The sequence below is a fragment of the Protopterus annectens genome, chromosome 2.part0, assembly GCF_019279795.1.
Source record: "Protopterus annectens isolate FY-2018-M chromosome 2.part0, PAN1.0, whole genome shotgun sequence".
NCBI classification, from domain to species: Eukaryota; Metazoa; Chordata; order Ceratodontiformes; family Protopteridae; genus Protopterus; species Protopterus annectens.
Genome location: NC_056728.1, coordinates 764,154,918 through 764,171,259, shown reverse-complemented (window position 1 = coordinate 764,171,259; position 16,342 = coordinate 764,154,918). Strand labels below are relative to the sequence as shown.

At 45.3% G+C, this 16,342-nt stretch overlaps 1 protein-coding gene across 2 annotated transcripts in view; it reads left to right on the top strand.

The window, feature by feature from the left end:
* GLDC (glycine decarboxylase) overlaps positions 1 to 16,342 on the top strand; it is a 1,044,727-nt gene that overhangs the window by 972,283 nt on the left and 56,102 nt on the right. The gene's annotated exons all lie outside the window — the stretch shown is intronic.

Below are 16,342 nucleotides of genomic sequence, written 5' to 3'. Positions count from 1 at the left end.
CCAATATTGAACAGTGATGTAATGTGAGGGTTGCGTCTGTCATGATGCTCGTGTAAGATGCAGGCTGGGACACCATCTGGTCACATTGATACTATGATGTACGCTTTGGGGAGGGCAGCACTCACCTGTTACTGTGTGATGTCAGGGAGGTTATACTCTGTTGGGATAGATAGTTGCTCCTTAGGGGGGATGGGTGGGAGACATCTGCACTGAACCTGTTTGCCAGAATGTTGGCAATGCCAGTGGGTTCAGGGTAGGTTTAGTCAGTATGCAGTAACTCGCAGCATATCAGTGAGTGTCCACCCAGGTCCCTGACATAACTGAAGAAGGCCGTGTGATAGTCCTACGTGTCTGTTGCAATTGTCTGGTAGAAGCGGCCCTTAGAAAAGTTCATTAGTGATTGTAGCTGTCTGCTAGTACAGATCACAGATGCCTTCCCAGTCTGGGATTGTGCTCTATCATGTAGTAGCTTCCTCCTGACGTTGTACAGCTTATTAATGGCTGGGGTCTACCAAACAGGTCCCCTGCCATTGGAGTAGTGAGTCCTGTTGTTATTTGGGATAGCCCAATCCATGCAGTCCACTAGGTGTCCATAGAATGTGTATGTAAAGGATGCAGCAGTGTGAGCTGTATTTGCCACTGTCTGAGTCTCTGAAGGATACCACCTTGCTTCGGTGAAGTGAGACATTGGCTCATGAGAAGTTCACCAAGATTACCCAGGATGGGTGTGTGGAGGGTATATGTATGTCCAGTGAGTGTTCTGACCTTACCAATGAGGGGTATGTCGCTGGTGTGGAACATAGAGTCCCCATGTTGGTGATGATCAGATCCAATATGTATTCCCCCTTGTGGCTGTGCTGACTGATTGTGCCATAGCATATGAGTCTACAAATTGTAGCGATTGTTGGGTGAGGGTGTCGGGGCTTGAGTAGTATCCCCAGTCAATATTTGTGTATATGAAGTCACACAATATAATGGTGTTTGTGGAGACCTTCATATTCTCCATAGTTCCCACGAAAGCCAAGTGTGGTTCCTGAGTTTGGGAGTGTGTTCTGTAGCAAGCAACAAACTGAAAGGCAGTATTGCACAATGGTAGTTGTATATGTATGGTCTGTGATACTTTGTGCAGTGCTACTAACCCGGAGGTGTGTGCATCTGTGATGTATATGGATACTCCCCCTAGTTGTGTTGTCTGTTCCAAGTCTTGTTGTCAGACAGCATGGTATGAAACATAACCTGGTAGTGCTGGTGTGCATAAGCGAGCCTGAACCAGGCGTCTGTCAGTGCACAGATATCGCTATCCTCCATACTGGGGAGAGTCCTGAGTGGCCGCAATATGAGGTTAACACAGCTATTGTTGAGCAGCATTACCTTTCGTTTCATTTAACCTGTAATGTCTGTGGATGTGGGTTTGTCTTCTGAGCCCTGCTTAAAAAAGGCACTATGGTGGTAGCAAGAGCCTTGGCCAGCATTCCAAAGTCCAAGGGTGACAGGTGCAAGCTGTCCATAGTGAAGCTACGTGGCATGATGAGCATGTCACCATAGGCTGACAGACACTGCATCCCCTATGAATTAAACAAATTTGTTAGGCAACTGTTAAATGTGATATGTGTGTCCGTATACTGTGACATCATAATTGGTGGGTGTAAGATCATAATTGGTGGGTGTAAGATGCTAGACAAGGTCAGGGTCATACTGGCCTGGGCTACATGATCAGAGTGTTCCTCCATTTATCATGTCATGTGGTCCAGGGAGTAACGTCTGAGGTTATACACACTAGCATGGGTAATTATGGTGCCAGTCCTGTACTTGCTTTGGAGTGACCTGACTGCCTGTGTTATGCGGCAGATCGTGGCACCCAACAGACAGCCCAAAGTGACTATTCCCTTGTTAGGGCTGGTGAGTGGTACGTCAGTGTGTCTGACAATGTGTCGCCTATTACAAGTGTATTTGGTGTGTTGTTTAGCCCGAAGGGCAGTGACTGTGTGGCACACTGACATTGTGATCTATGTGATATGTGGGTATTGTAGTGGGGTAGCAGGTGTGCGTGTGTCAGCTTTGGAGCTCTCTGCTGCTTAGGTAGAGTACATTTACAGCATCCGAGTATGTCTATGTGTGATAATGTGGTTTGAGTGCTGTTGCTAGAGGATATGTGAGACTGATATGTGGTGTGTGTGGTTACCTTTACCACCTGATAGACTGTGCCAGTCATGGGTCGAGAGAGTTCAGCAACCCTGTATGTCTAAATAGGTGCATCTCACACATATATCTGAGTTTGTCGGGAGGAGGAGAGGGTTGTCTGTGTACATGAGGCAGATGTGACATTGTGTCAATATCACAATATCCACCAGCTGGACTGAAGAGTACACACGAAACTGACCCCTGGACATGCCAGAATATTATCATGACATACTCTGTAGCCTGATCACAAAGGATCAGTAGGGTGTTAAGCGTGTAAAAGAGTACAACAGCGATTAGTGCTCATGTTCGTTGGTGTTTTGTAAAGAGTAGCTGAGAAGGAGTCCAGACTGAATCATGACACCTCCTTCAGCTATGTCATAAATAGCAATGTACACCCATATATGCCCTGAGTCAGGGCCAACTGTACCTGAGTGACAATGCCGGCATCATGACAGACAGGCCCATATGTACATACCCATCTCCCACTGACAATAGTCCATATCATCATACCAGGAGATATCACATGTAGAATGGATGAGCAGCTACCCCCACTGCCAAAAGCATGGCAGCAAGTGGAATACATTGATTCCCAATATGTGTCATGCACAAACTACAGAACAAACAGATCACGCACCTGAACAGTCAGCTGAGCCTCACCCCCTACACAGGATGTGGAACAGTTGAATGTGTCACAGCTACATATGGCACTCCCCACAGGTGTTGGTGCACAACACAGCATGGGAAGTCAAGTCCAGTATGCCTATGAAGTCTGATCTGCAAGGTCATGGAGTCCATCATGGTTGCAGTCATAAACAGAGCTATCGGAAGCTGACATACACACAACCCTACCAACCGTGTTATGCTCACGTGCGGATCATGGTTCCCAAACATGCTAGACTGTTTGCAAGGCAGCCACCCAGGACATACATCAATGAACACATCTACACATGTGTCACATAGACTTTGAATAGCCCTTTATCAACATCCCAGACACATGTAGTATCCACAAAACCAACAAGCTGTGCATAAATGTGTGTTGACATATGACGGAATGTCAATGTGTCCACAGATAGATCACACAAGGTAAGGATTCTGAGGTCTTGTTCAAGTTGTTGACACCTGCTGACTCACATGGACCATTCCTGGAATGGCATAAAATGAAGTGTGTACACATCACCATGTCCAGTCTGATGATGTCACCATCCTATAAATACAGCAGGAGAAAGGAAACCAGCCAGTAAAGCAAATAGCACACTGTGTTAATGCGTCTCTCTCTAGTATCATAACATAGTTAGGTAGGGGTTTGAATCCTGCAAACAGTGAGTGAGTGTGTGTGTGTATGTGTGTGTGTGTGGGGGGGGTGTGTGTATGTGTGCAGTTTCCTTTGAGAGGTGTCCCCTTTTTGGAGACTGGGAAAACTCACTAAAAGAGGTACATTCCTCTTTGGAAAGTCTGATGATGTCACCATCCTACAAATACAGCAGGAGAAGGGAAACCAGCCAGTAAAGCAAATAGCACACCATGTTAATGCTTCTCTCTCTAGTATCATAACATAGTTAGGTAGGGGTTTGAATCCTGCAAACAGTGAGTGTGTGTGTGTGTGTGTGTGTGTGTGTGTGTGTGTGTGTGTGTGTGTGTGTGTGGGGGTATGTGTGCAATTGTCTTTGAAAAGAGTGCCCTTTTTGGAGACTGGGAAAACGCACTAAAAGATGTACATTCCTCTTTGGAAAGACTGATGATGTCACCATCCTACAAATACAGCCAGAGAAGGGAAACCACCCAGTAAAGCAGATAGCGCGCCGTGTTAATGCGTCACTCTCTAGTATCATAACATAGCTAGGTAGGGGTTTGAATCCTGCAAATGCGGACTGTGTGTGTGTCACTGTTGGTCAATGTGGTGTGGGTTTTGCTTTTACTATGGTATGGCATAGTATGATTACAACAGTAAGTGCATTGCACACATCAGGTATCTGCGTGGTAAATATATATGTGTACATGTCCCCTCAATCAGTACATAGGTGTGAAGCCTGCATACTACATGAATACATTTGTTTCCATTGACAGGTTGTGCCGCTGCTTCTCAGATCGTAGGTCACATATGTATGTATGTGACAAGGCCATCCACTGTTGTGTTCTGTGGCCAAGGTCATCTGTGGCACACACACCCATGACAGTTACTTAAGAGCAGTGTGAGTGAGGGTATATGCCTGGGGTATATGTCAGACATGGTCATACACAACAAAGACTGCCAAGAATGGACAGTCTTTATAGGTGTATGACTGCCTTGTGGAGATGCATTCAGGCCTCTAATGTCTTATGTGATACACCTTGGGACTCCACAATACCTATGGATACGTGGATACCAAGGGACACATGACATAACATGAGGCTGCATGTACACATTGGTACCCAACATACATGTTGAGGGCTACCACCTGTGTGGTACTGATGGGATAGTATGTATAGTACATGAGGATGACTATGCCATAGTTGGCTTACTGCTATACAGCATGTATCAGACAACAGGTATATGTCTGTATGATACCCTTGTGTAGGATATGCGTCCCATCCAGGGAATGCATTGTAGGCCAATCCACGCATTTCCAGATTTGGATGGACACATCCCTAGTGTGTCTGCATGTTCCTAAGGGGGCTATATGCCAAACAGGTGTGGTCACAGGAATGGGTGGCGGTCATTACCACTGGTTAGTGTTATAGTGTAGCACCGGAAGGATCCAATTGTTACTGGGTTCCCTACTACTGTGTGTCATTTATCGGGACATCATCCAATGATTGCTTATAGTCATACTGTTGCAGTTGTGTTTACTACCAGACCGCAAATCATTGACAGATATTAACGGTATCACCCCCAGCATAGTGTCAACCCATGTTAGTACATAACTGTAGTAGAATGCATACTGGCCATTGAAAGATACTATGAGATGTTAACAATGTGTATGACAGGGTATGCCACACGTCCCATGTGTCCACTATGCACGTACATCCAGACAGTGCGCACCCACCATGTTCACAGATGTACACTTGCTAATCTGTACTGCACACATCACACACGTACTGTCCACTCACTAACACATGCTGGCAACACATTACACTTCAGCCAAGTGGCACATGGGTGGACAATACATACTCAGACCTAACAGTGGTGTAAACAATGCTACATTGACAATCAGAGCTTTGATGGATAATGTCTGCTCAGATATACCTACAAGGATGTTGTTACACTTCCTTGTTGACAATATGCTATTATTGCTACACTGATATAGTGTCATCCTGTGCATCAGCACCATGTTAACCTGTCACTCCGTCAATGATGCAGATGACAGGAGGCGACACAGGTATCATCATATGCACAGGGAGTTTTGTTGTTTGCCAGAGCCTGACATTGACCCATCCAATCGACATGTGTGTGTGTGTGTGTGTGTGTGTGTGTGTGTGTGTGTGTGTGTGTGTGTGTTTGTGTGTGAGGGACAACAGTGCAGCATGGGCCAGTGTTGATGTAATGTGTGTGTATGTGTGAGCCCTAGTTGTCTGGTTAATGTGTGTGTGTGTCTGCATGCACACAGCTCTACCATGTGGCTGCCATATACGGTAGTTTGTGGGACAGCCACAGACTGTACCTGCTAGGCTGTACAGATCACTGTCTCCGGCCATGGACACAGTACCTGTGCCTGGCAGGGGTGCTACGGACAGTATCAGGTACCAACCCTGACTGGGTACTGTCATCAGAGGCAGAGGTATAACAACTGGACCCATGTCCCTGCTGGGACTGGCCAGAGCCATGTGCACGTGGTCTACTGGGACGGTCAATGGACAGGCCAGCCACTATGGGAGCGGCTGTGAACTGTGGGTCATCCGCGACCACTGCCAGCTGTTGCTGTTGCTGGCATGCGTCCGCGTCGCAACCGTCCCGCACGGTCCTGGCTCATGGAAGACATGTTGTGGAGGGCATCTAATCTCTCTTCCCCCCAACGTCTATCAACGACCTCGGTATAAGTCTGGATGGCACCGGCAAGGTCACGGATGCAGTCATTGATAGCGGTGTAATGTGCCCTCTGTGCCCTAAGTCCCTGCCTGGTGTACTGTTCCATACGTGCCTGAGCCTGCATTACAGCCTGGAACATACTGGTCGTCATAAGACCTGTGAGGGCACGCCTGCCAGGGGCAATATGACCAGTGGTGCTCCCCCGAGAACCCCTGGACCTCCGCCTATGTGGTACCATTCTGGGTCTATGGCTATGGCTGCTGTGAGGGGATGCAAGTGCCGTGGGCACCACACTCTCTTGGTCAATGCTAACTGTATGCTGTCCCTCGCCTATGGCCATTGGTGGTGAGGGATGTATTGACAGTATGAGTGTGCGCATAGATGGGGTTGAACACTGTGTACTGTCGATTGGCGGACCAACGACAGACCCTGTCAAATCTTCCTGTGCCAAAATACATGTGTCATCATCACCACTATTCATGGCAGTGGCGTCAGGTTGCTTGCTGCTTTCGCCAACCCCTAACTCAGCACCTGTGAGAGGAAGACAGGAAACACACTTTACAGTCTGCACATGAACACATGCACACTAATACACACCTCACTACAGCACATACACATACATACCAGCAATCCAACACATACTCTATAGTGGGTGAAGGTGGGTGTCAGTATCACAAGGTAGATAGTCACCACACACGTGTCAGCATGCAGAATATGTGTTGCACAAGACCATGCAGTGCAAGTGTAGACACCGCTATTAAATGGCAGTATACATGGCTTTGATGCAACTGTGTAGTTGTTCAGTGATTGGCTACACCCTGGAGCACAATGTGTACATGGACACAACATTGCTGTGCAGGTATTATCAGCTCTGCAATGCCCTGTGCACCATCACTCACAAGTATACATGCCATGGCTGCATGTGTTATCTGTGTGACACATAGATATCCATGTCTGAGTGCAGTGTCTGTGTCCATAGCAGATAATAGTGGGCACGGGTGTAGAACATGCATGCTATGTACACACACGGGATGTATGGTGCATGTTGACGTGAAGGAATCCCAATGCTCGACATGGCCAGTGTACAGTGGTTATGTAGATTGTGGAACATATTGCAGATATGTGGGTGCCAGACATGGCATGCTACATGACTGCAACATTAAACACTACACATACCCAATGTGTGTCAAGTGACCTATACACCCACTAGCATTCCAGGACATACATGTGACACTTTGTGTGGATGGTGACTGCTGTGCATATTGTGTATACTGGCATATGTAAGCACACAGACAACATGCTATGCATATTGTGTATAGGTGCATATGTTTGCACACATACAACACTGAGGTGCAAAGCAATGACTGCTATGAGTAGTACTGTGGTCACTGTAACTGGATGGGGTGTAGCCACCTTGTACATGGGTGTGTGAGGTGCCCAATAGGGAGCATTGCTTAACATGACTGTGTTATGTGTTGCAGAATGTTGCACAGTCCCATGATAGGCCTATACCACTGAGGTACATCATGTGTGTGTGCATGACATGTGGGATACTGAAGTGTGACCTTACAGCGGGTGTGTGGTAATGCCAAATGTAGCATGTTTTCGTGTACTGCGTATGATAAACGTGTTCTGTTGTATACATCTGTTGCAACTATGCATATCCAATGTGTGCAGTACAGTGTTGCCACAATTGTGTCTGCTGCACTGTGCATTGCATGTGATTGAGGCAGCTATTGACTTTACTGAGATGACTGATGTCTCACAGCAAACATGCCCAGCCTGCATTATGCGTAGGTGTGTTACGTGTACATGGCCTACACCTCACCTATGACATGCACATTTCATTACCAATATTAAAGTGTTAACACACTCACCAGCATGTTTTGTCTGCCCTGCTGTCACACCAGAGGGACCTAGAAGAATATGACACAGTTTGTCAGTGGCCACAACTGTGGCATTGCTACTGTGAGTGTGCTAAACGACAGTGGAACAACAATCAACAGTCACAGGTATACGGATACTATTCCAAATATCAGTATTGCACACATTAGGCAGCACAACTGCTAAACACACAGTACACATCTCACATATGCATATTCTAACAATAACAGGTAATGGTAGTGTACAGCTAGGGCGTATTACCTGCATGCTCCATGTCATCCTGCTGGGTGGCTCCGGCATCCATGATGACACGTGTGACGCTGTTGCTGCTGTAGGCCAGGAGCCACCACGCTTAGGAGCAGCTCCTCCACTCTGGTGAGGGGGGATGTATGGCCACCCCACCACTTGTGGCAAGCTGTTGCCTATGGATATCAGACGCACGCCACCGAACAAGTCTAATTAAATCACTGCAGTGATGGCGTACCTGCTCATATGTCCAGTTATGCATGCCTATGTCATTTACCCAGCGAACAAGGTCTTGCCACAGTGCAGTACAGTCATGCTGGTGCTGGCTAGCCCTGGAAAAAAGCAGGTTATAATGCTGCACCAGGCTGTTCAGAATTTCCTGCTCCTCCGCAGCTGAATACGATGGATTAGGTTGATGAGCCATAACCCTGGAAGACAATTAAACGATATGTGTGAGCATGTCATGTGGCACACTTAACATTATGAAGTACAGATATCACTTAACTGCCATATATAGCATCTATCTGTCTATCAGAGGATACACACATTCAATAACACATATCAGTGCTCAGCCCACAACTGGCTGACAGTGCCTGCAACACTCCATATAACACACCAGTATGCATCAGTAGTCAGCACACTGTTTGGGATAGAATGCACAACCTCGCCCCGGGAGTATATATCAAGCTAATGCATGAAGAAATATGTCATCCAATGCAATGAATGTCATGTACATTTACAGTATTACCGGTAAACCACCCCTACCTAACATATGTGCACGGTTGTTAATATAGCTGGCATACTGCTGTAACAGAGTATACATGTTGCTAGGTACACACACATACCCTGTAACACACATGTAATTGCAGGCATGGTACAGGCATCATTAAACACACATCAGACATGCATACTACACACAGATGTATGCCGACACAGATGAGCATTACCTGTGTACCTTATAGTACTGTGTGCCCATACTTACAGATACCTATGCCTGTGGTATGTAATCTGTGCAGACTACAGGAAACACACAAGACAGTGTTACCAGGGTCTGTGAACATACACCATACTGTGCTGTTTAGGCGTACAGCTTCAGGTAGTGCAACAGTTCATATGTGAGCTGAAGTCACCAGCAGTACCACTTATTGAAGATACATATATTGCTTCAGCCTACATTGGGACACCACAGTCATACACAAGGAACTATGTCACAACATATGCCATCCTACTATGTCTGCATCCCAGTAACTGACTCATCTTTCTCCGGCCGCACACCTAACCTTTACACACCTTGCACACAGTCACTGTCACATTCATTCCACCTCACATAGCAGGTATTGCACTGAGTACATGTGTGTGTGTGCATTGTGTCATAGGTAGGTAATACGCTATTGGCCCTAGGGCCTAGAGCAGCCTAGCCATATGCTACCCTGGCCTTTGACACACATGTAATGTGATTTCACTTGCTCCTGTCAACCGGATACACAGAGGTGACTCCCAGGGCATATTACCTATCTCCTAAACAATCATCAGGGTTATGTATGACATCTGCTAATGAGGAGCCTTGTTTGTTCATGCTGGATGGTTTAGTCCAGAGTATGGCATATTTGTGGATAGGAACCTGTACCTCCAGCATGTGCTGTTTAGTGAGGTGACAAGGATTAGGGCCCTAAGTCATGTAGCCCAGAGGGATTGTGAGGTTTCATGGTGGTTGGCCGACTGCTATGGGTGTGACACACCTCTGTATGTCCGGCAGTGGTAACCTCTGGGTGGGCGGTATGCAACGCACTCTAGCTGTGGTTTGTGAGTCAGTCTGTATAGGGCATGTGTTTGAGGGCAGTATTACTCTTTGTTAGGTATGTCTGTGGCCTTTCCACTTGCTGTAGTTCTCATGTGAGGTACATACCACATGGGGCATTGTGATGAGTAGAGGGGAACACCGACTTATATTTCCCTAGATGACACACCTTTTGCGATGACACGTACCACATAGACAGATTACATTACTACTGTTGTCACTGTGATTATCAAAGTGGAGCCTACTGTCCACCTGTGTCCCATGTACCCTTCTGACACCATCAGTGTTAGGCAGGCTACCACCTATGTGGCAGTTACTGCGTAAGGTGTTTTGGAATGGGGTATGGCACTGCGGTGTCAACACTGGTGTTCAGTCCATGCCTTGGACAACAGGCACCTGTTCCAGTACATATAACCCCGTGTCTCCCTCACTCTCTCTCTCTTTCATATATATATATATATATATATATATATATATATATATATATATATATATATATACACATACATACATATATCCATATCTATCCATATCTATATATAGATCTACATATATCTACATATATCTACATATATCCATATATATCTATATTTATCCATATATATCTAAATATATCCATATATATATTTATACACATATATATATATATATATATATATATATATATATATATATATATATATGTATATATACACATACATGTAAACATCCATTGCTGTACATTATAGCTGCACTTATAGGCACATATACTGCCCACCTTTCATGGTGGGGATGTCAATTATGCAACAGTTGTGAGACATACGGTTATGTAATGCTATTGCACAATGTTGTGCAGAATGCATTCTGCTGTCCTCAGGCCGTATAGCTGTTGCAGGCCTCACTGCCTGTAGCTCAGTCCCACAGCGTTTAACACCACATGACATATACCGGCACTGCTTGCTGTCTGCAATGCCACACTCTACAACCTACATACATATGTGCACATAGCAGCCTGCAGTATGTCCCTTGCCCTATGCAAATGTGCATGTACATATAGATACGAACTGCTACCACGTATGGATGATTCACAGTATGTAGAGTACCCTTCAGACATATCTTTTGGATGTCACCAAATACATATTTGTTACATACCTTACCACTGTATTCCTCACCTCCGTCTGTTGTAGGTGTTGTTTTTTTAATTTAAATTTTTTTTATTTTTGGTTTTGTTTCCTCTGTGTGTTGCTGTTTGTTTTCAGCGTCTGTCTCCTTCTGCCTGTTTGTGTCTGTCTGTCTCTGTCTGTCTCTCTCGCTCGTGCTCTCTCTCTTTCTCTCTCCCAGTTGTTGCAATGATATTTTTGCATGTGTGGACAGCAGATACAGGCTGCTTTTCTAGGTATCTGCACATGTGCATGTGATGGCCTCTGCACCAATTGGTGCCCACCATTTAGTAATTACATGCAGCCTGCTGTGTGGTAATTGCAGTTCTCACTGTGATTTCAGGACACTGCTATAAAATGATAGGTTAGGTAGGCATAGCCCTTTCAGTTTTGCAAGGTGGGGGCCATGCTTGTTTGCTGTGGACACTGTTGTCTCAGTCAGAATGTTGGTATATGTCTCATATCTGAAGCTGGGTTGTAGCCAGTGAAACACATGTTGTACTGAAACCTGACTGTTGCTTCTTCCAGTACACTCTTCTCAGTGTGTAGGTTTACTCACACCTCCTAATGCTAACACTGGATACATGGGAGTATGTACTTTCTTTTCGAATTAGAGAATGAACTGGCATACAACAGTAGTTATTGCAATGTATTCCTATGGCTTTCCTATTTTCCCTTTACATTCACTCATTGTAATGCATGTTATATTTCTTTCAGCACCAAGTTATTGTATATCTGTTGTGGTGTAGTGGTACTTCATGCAGACTGGTGAGTCCAAGGTCCCGGGTTCGAGACTGACAAGACTTTTTATTTTGCTGCTGAGCAGTACAAGGGCCTTGTCATACAGAGTGACTAAGGCACTTTTAAGCAGTTGTAAGCGGGTTTGCGCGACGCTTAGCGATGCTAAGCTTAGCTTAGCTTATTTTATTTTAGCAATACTAAGCCAAGCTTGGCTTAGCTTATCATATCTTAGCAATGCTAAGCTAAGCGCACACATGCGCACACTGGTGCAAACCCACTTACTACTGTTTACAAGTGCTCACTCCCGTTAACCCCTGCGCTCATTTCTTTGACAGAAAAGTAAATGGGGAGATAGGAATGTGGTGATAAAGGGTGCCCAAAGAGGGGAAGACAGTAGGAAAACCAGCTCGGGATGTACAGGATGGGTGTGGAGAGGGTCCATAGCTGCCCATTTCTTTACCAGCAACAGCTGTGCATATGCAATACATTAGGAGGGATATTTGAAACCTTCCACCCCTGAGAGAGGGGTGAGGACAACTAAGTGCGTTATACTACCAATTATGAATATCGGGCACATGCACTGTTTGTGAACTGCTACACTGTCATTAGTACGTTACTCACTTCTGAACAGTTTGTGGTTTGTGTTGACGTTAGCACAGTCTGCTCAGGACAACTGGACATATTTCACTACTGTGTATGCCTACCTACACGGGTATATAGTACCTTTGGGTAGGGGTGCAGAAGTGCAGAGTGCATTATTTATTATCATATGATGTTTATCTTACTGAACATGCAGAGTTGCTGTGTACCTGTAAGTCTATAAAGGCTAGTAGTCTGTCTGAGTAGCTCCCACCTGTGAACATATCCAGATGGAAGATAGAGGTCAGCCTAGTATTCTTTGACTGTGCACCATGGCAGTCTCTTCAGCACCTGAACAATGGCATTGTCACAGGTGGTTGCTAGCAGTACATGGCTACATCCATTGATATTTCTGTGTTGTACTTCTTCATAAGGGCATGTTTGTGGGATTCATTCTACAGCTATTTGCAGAGTGTGTAACAGCAGACAAGCTGATATGCCTGTGTGTTTCTGGCTCTTCCAGGCCTCAGATACTCTCACGTATATATTTGAACAGCCTCAGGGAAAGGTACATACAACTGGGATACACCTGTGATATATTTCAGACATTTTTCAGTTCAGACTTTGGGGGATTCAGAGCATATGTATTACTACACCTTTTCTGACGTGCAAGCAGTGTCTACTCTCACTTATTGACATTTGTCATTAAGTAAGATTCCCCACCTTTCTGCCTACTGTTAGTACATTTCACAGGGAGTCAGAGGGGCACAGCTAACATTTGTTTACAAATCAGGGTCATCACTGTAGAGCAATCAATGTTGGGAGGTCTGGCCTGTGACCTATGCAAATATGCCAGTGTTTATCCTGCTCTGATACTGTGTGGGGTTTGTAAGGTGCTACTGTAACATTATTCCCTACTAGCATGGCTGATTCTCTCTTCACAGTCATGTCATGCAATTCCACAACACCCGCTGGTTAAGGCCCACAGAACAAGATTTGTGTTATGCCATTCCTATTTTCCCTTTACATTCACTCATGGTAATGCATGATATATTGCTTTCTGCACTAAGTTATTGTATATCTGCTGTGGTGTAGTGGTACTTCATGCAGACTGGTGAGTCCAAGGTCCTGGGTTCGAGACTGACAAGGGTATTTTATTTTGCTGCTGAGTAGTACAAGGGACTTGTCATACAGAGTGACTAAGACACTTTTAAGCAGTTGTAAGTGGGTTTGCGCGGGTTTGCATGACACTTAGCAATGCTTAGCTAAACGCACACAAGCTCACACTTGCGCACCCCCGCTAACTACTGCTTAAAAGTACTTACTCCCGCTAACCCCCACGCTAATTTCTTTTAAAGAAAAGAAAATGGGGAGATAGGAAAGTGGAGAAAAAGGGGGCACAAAGAGGGAAAGACAGTAGGAAAACCAGCTCGGGATGTGCAGGATGGGTGTAGGGAAGGTCCATAGCTGCCCATTTCTTTACCAGCAACAGCTGTGAATATGTTTGAAATTTGGTGTGAAATTTGAAACCTTCCACCCCTGAGAGAGGGGTGAGGACAACAAAATATGTTGTACTGCCAATTAGAATTATCAGTTTACATGTCCAGCGGATATGTGTGCGAATTGGGCAGCTATGTATGGGGCGTTATTTTTTTGTGGGAACAGATTGCCCTTTTTTTTATTTTTTTTTTTCAGGTGAGAGTGGAATGTGAGGTAGAGGAAGTAGGTATATTTGGGGAGGTAGGTTGGGGATGTAAACAGACAAGACAAACAAGACGCATGCAGGGGTGGAGTTTGACACATGGGGTGGGTGAACACAATTGGCGGGGAAGGATGTTTGGAAATCGCAAGCCCATGAGCCCACAGATGGTAACAGTGAAACTGAGATCCCACCCATGGGCAGTCACCACTGCACCTTCACAGCCCTGAGGGTGGCTGTGCTGAGGGCTGTGTAGGACGGGCAGGCTCACCCGAGAGACGCGCCACTCTCGCCTCGAGCTGGCATAGGGGATCAGCGACTGAACGCTGGATCTCCCTAGGCACCACAGCCCGGACCCTAGCAAGAGTGACAGGTGGCCCTTCTCTGCCCACGCTTGCACGGGAGGGACGAGCCCCATCCCCTGCAGCGCTTCCACCCGAAGGTGGCACAGGACCAATGGAGGTGGGGAGCCTGGGCTGGGCACCAGAAGCCGCTGGTGCCAGGTGCACTTGCCAACTGAGGAGGGACAGGTGGGTTCCCTGGGACCGGCTTTTCCATACGTTCTGTGATTAGGTGTGTTTAATTACAACATAAACACCATCATTCCAGATTAGTTGTAACAGCATGTAGTAATATTCCCATTAACCCAACACACCAAGGTTCCAACAGTTAAACAGCAAGCATAACACATGCATATATTGGACGACAGTGGATATTCCAACAGCATGCAGAGATGTTTGGTAGCAACAGGCCACCATGAACGCGGTGTTTGAACAGGGCACATGCATCAACATCAATGCAAATATTTATAAAACAATAGGACATATGTCCCAACAAATATTTAAGGTTACACATACCCATTGAGGTGTGGAATTGCATGGTTTATGCACATACGGTAGGGTGTAGAAAAAACCTTGGTTAACATCTTATAATGACCTTTTAGTCTACACTACATTCCCAGTGACTGCAAGTGTATATCCCCGACCTGTATTATTACACTTGCCACCATACATTAGGTTGTGTCATGGGTTTGGCTAGTTCAATATATGCCTGACCTATATCTGACATGCTAACTGTCCAGGATGCAGATGTTACTGCTACATATTTCTTGTTTGCATTTATATTTCTTTATCTACATATATGGGATGTTTTCACATGACATTTTCACTTCGATTTGTACAGAACCCTGCATTTCTTGACACACACTCACATTTCTGGTGAATAATTACATGCTACATGTGTGCTAGGTTTACTTATTCATGCCAGCCAGTAACTGACTATTGTGGACTGTATATATGTTTCACAGCTACTAGCACTTCCATCACCTACTTTATATGGGACTGCATAACTCTGGGTTGCCAGCACATTTTCAAACAGTACTGTTTGTAAAATGCAAAGGTACAACAACATTTCAGACTCTGTGACACAGACACACTCTGGGTTTTAGACCTTTATTAATGACATTGCACACTTTTCCACAGGTTCACTCCTTTATTTGTTTTAACAGTGTTTATGGCAGACATGTTCAAGACATATTATACCTTTATTAATAGGTTAGAACAATCTTTTTTCAGTCTCACTCACTTATGTTATATGACGGTGCCTGCAGAAATATTATTCCAGACATATGTTACCTTTCTTAATGGGTTACTACACTCTTTTTCTGCCTCTCTGACGTTTTTATCTGACAGTACATGCAGAGGACTTATTCAGGCAATTCTATGGCTGTTTTATTGGACTACAACACTTTCTTTCAGGCTCTCTCCCATATTTTATATAACAATACATGCAGAATAATCACTAACCTGCCTGGTGGCACAGCCTTAGCAGCCTATCAGCATAGGCTTGCTGATTCGTAGCATGATCACTTGCAACTGTAAAGTAAATGAAGGGATATTGGCATACCTATCCGTTATAAATACTCCATTATCAATTCTTACATACTGCATTCCATGGCTACATACTCAGTTGTGGGGCATTCTGCATCCCACGGGCCTCCTGTATCCACTGGTTCAGGTGGTTCTGCTTTCGTCTCTTCAGGTTTGCATAGTGGTGACGGACCTGCTCACCAG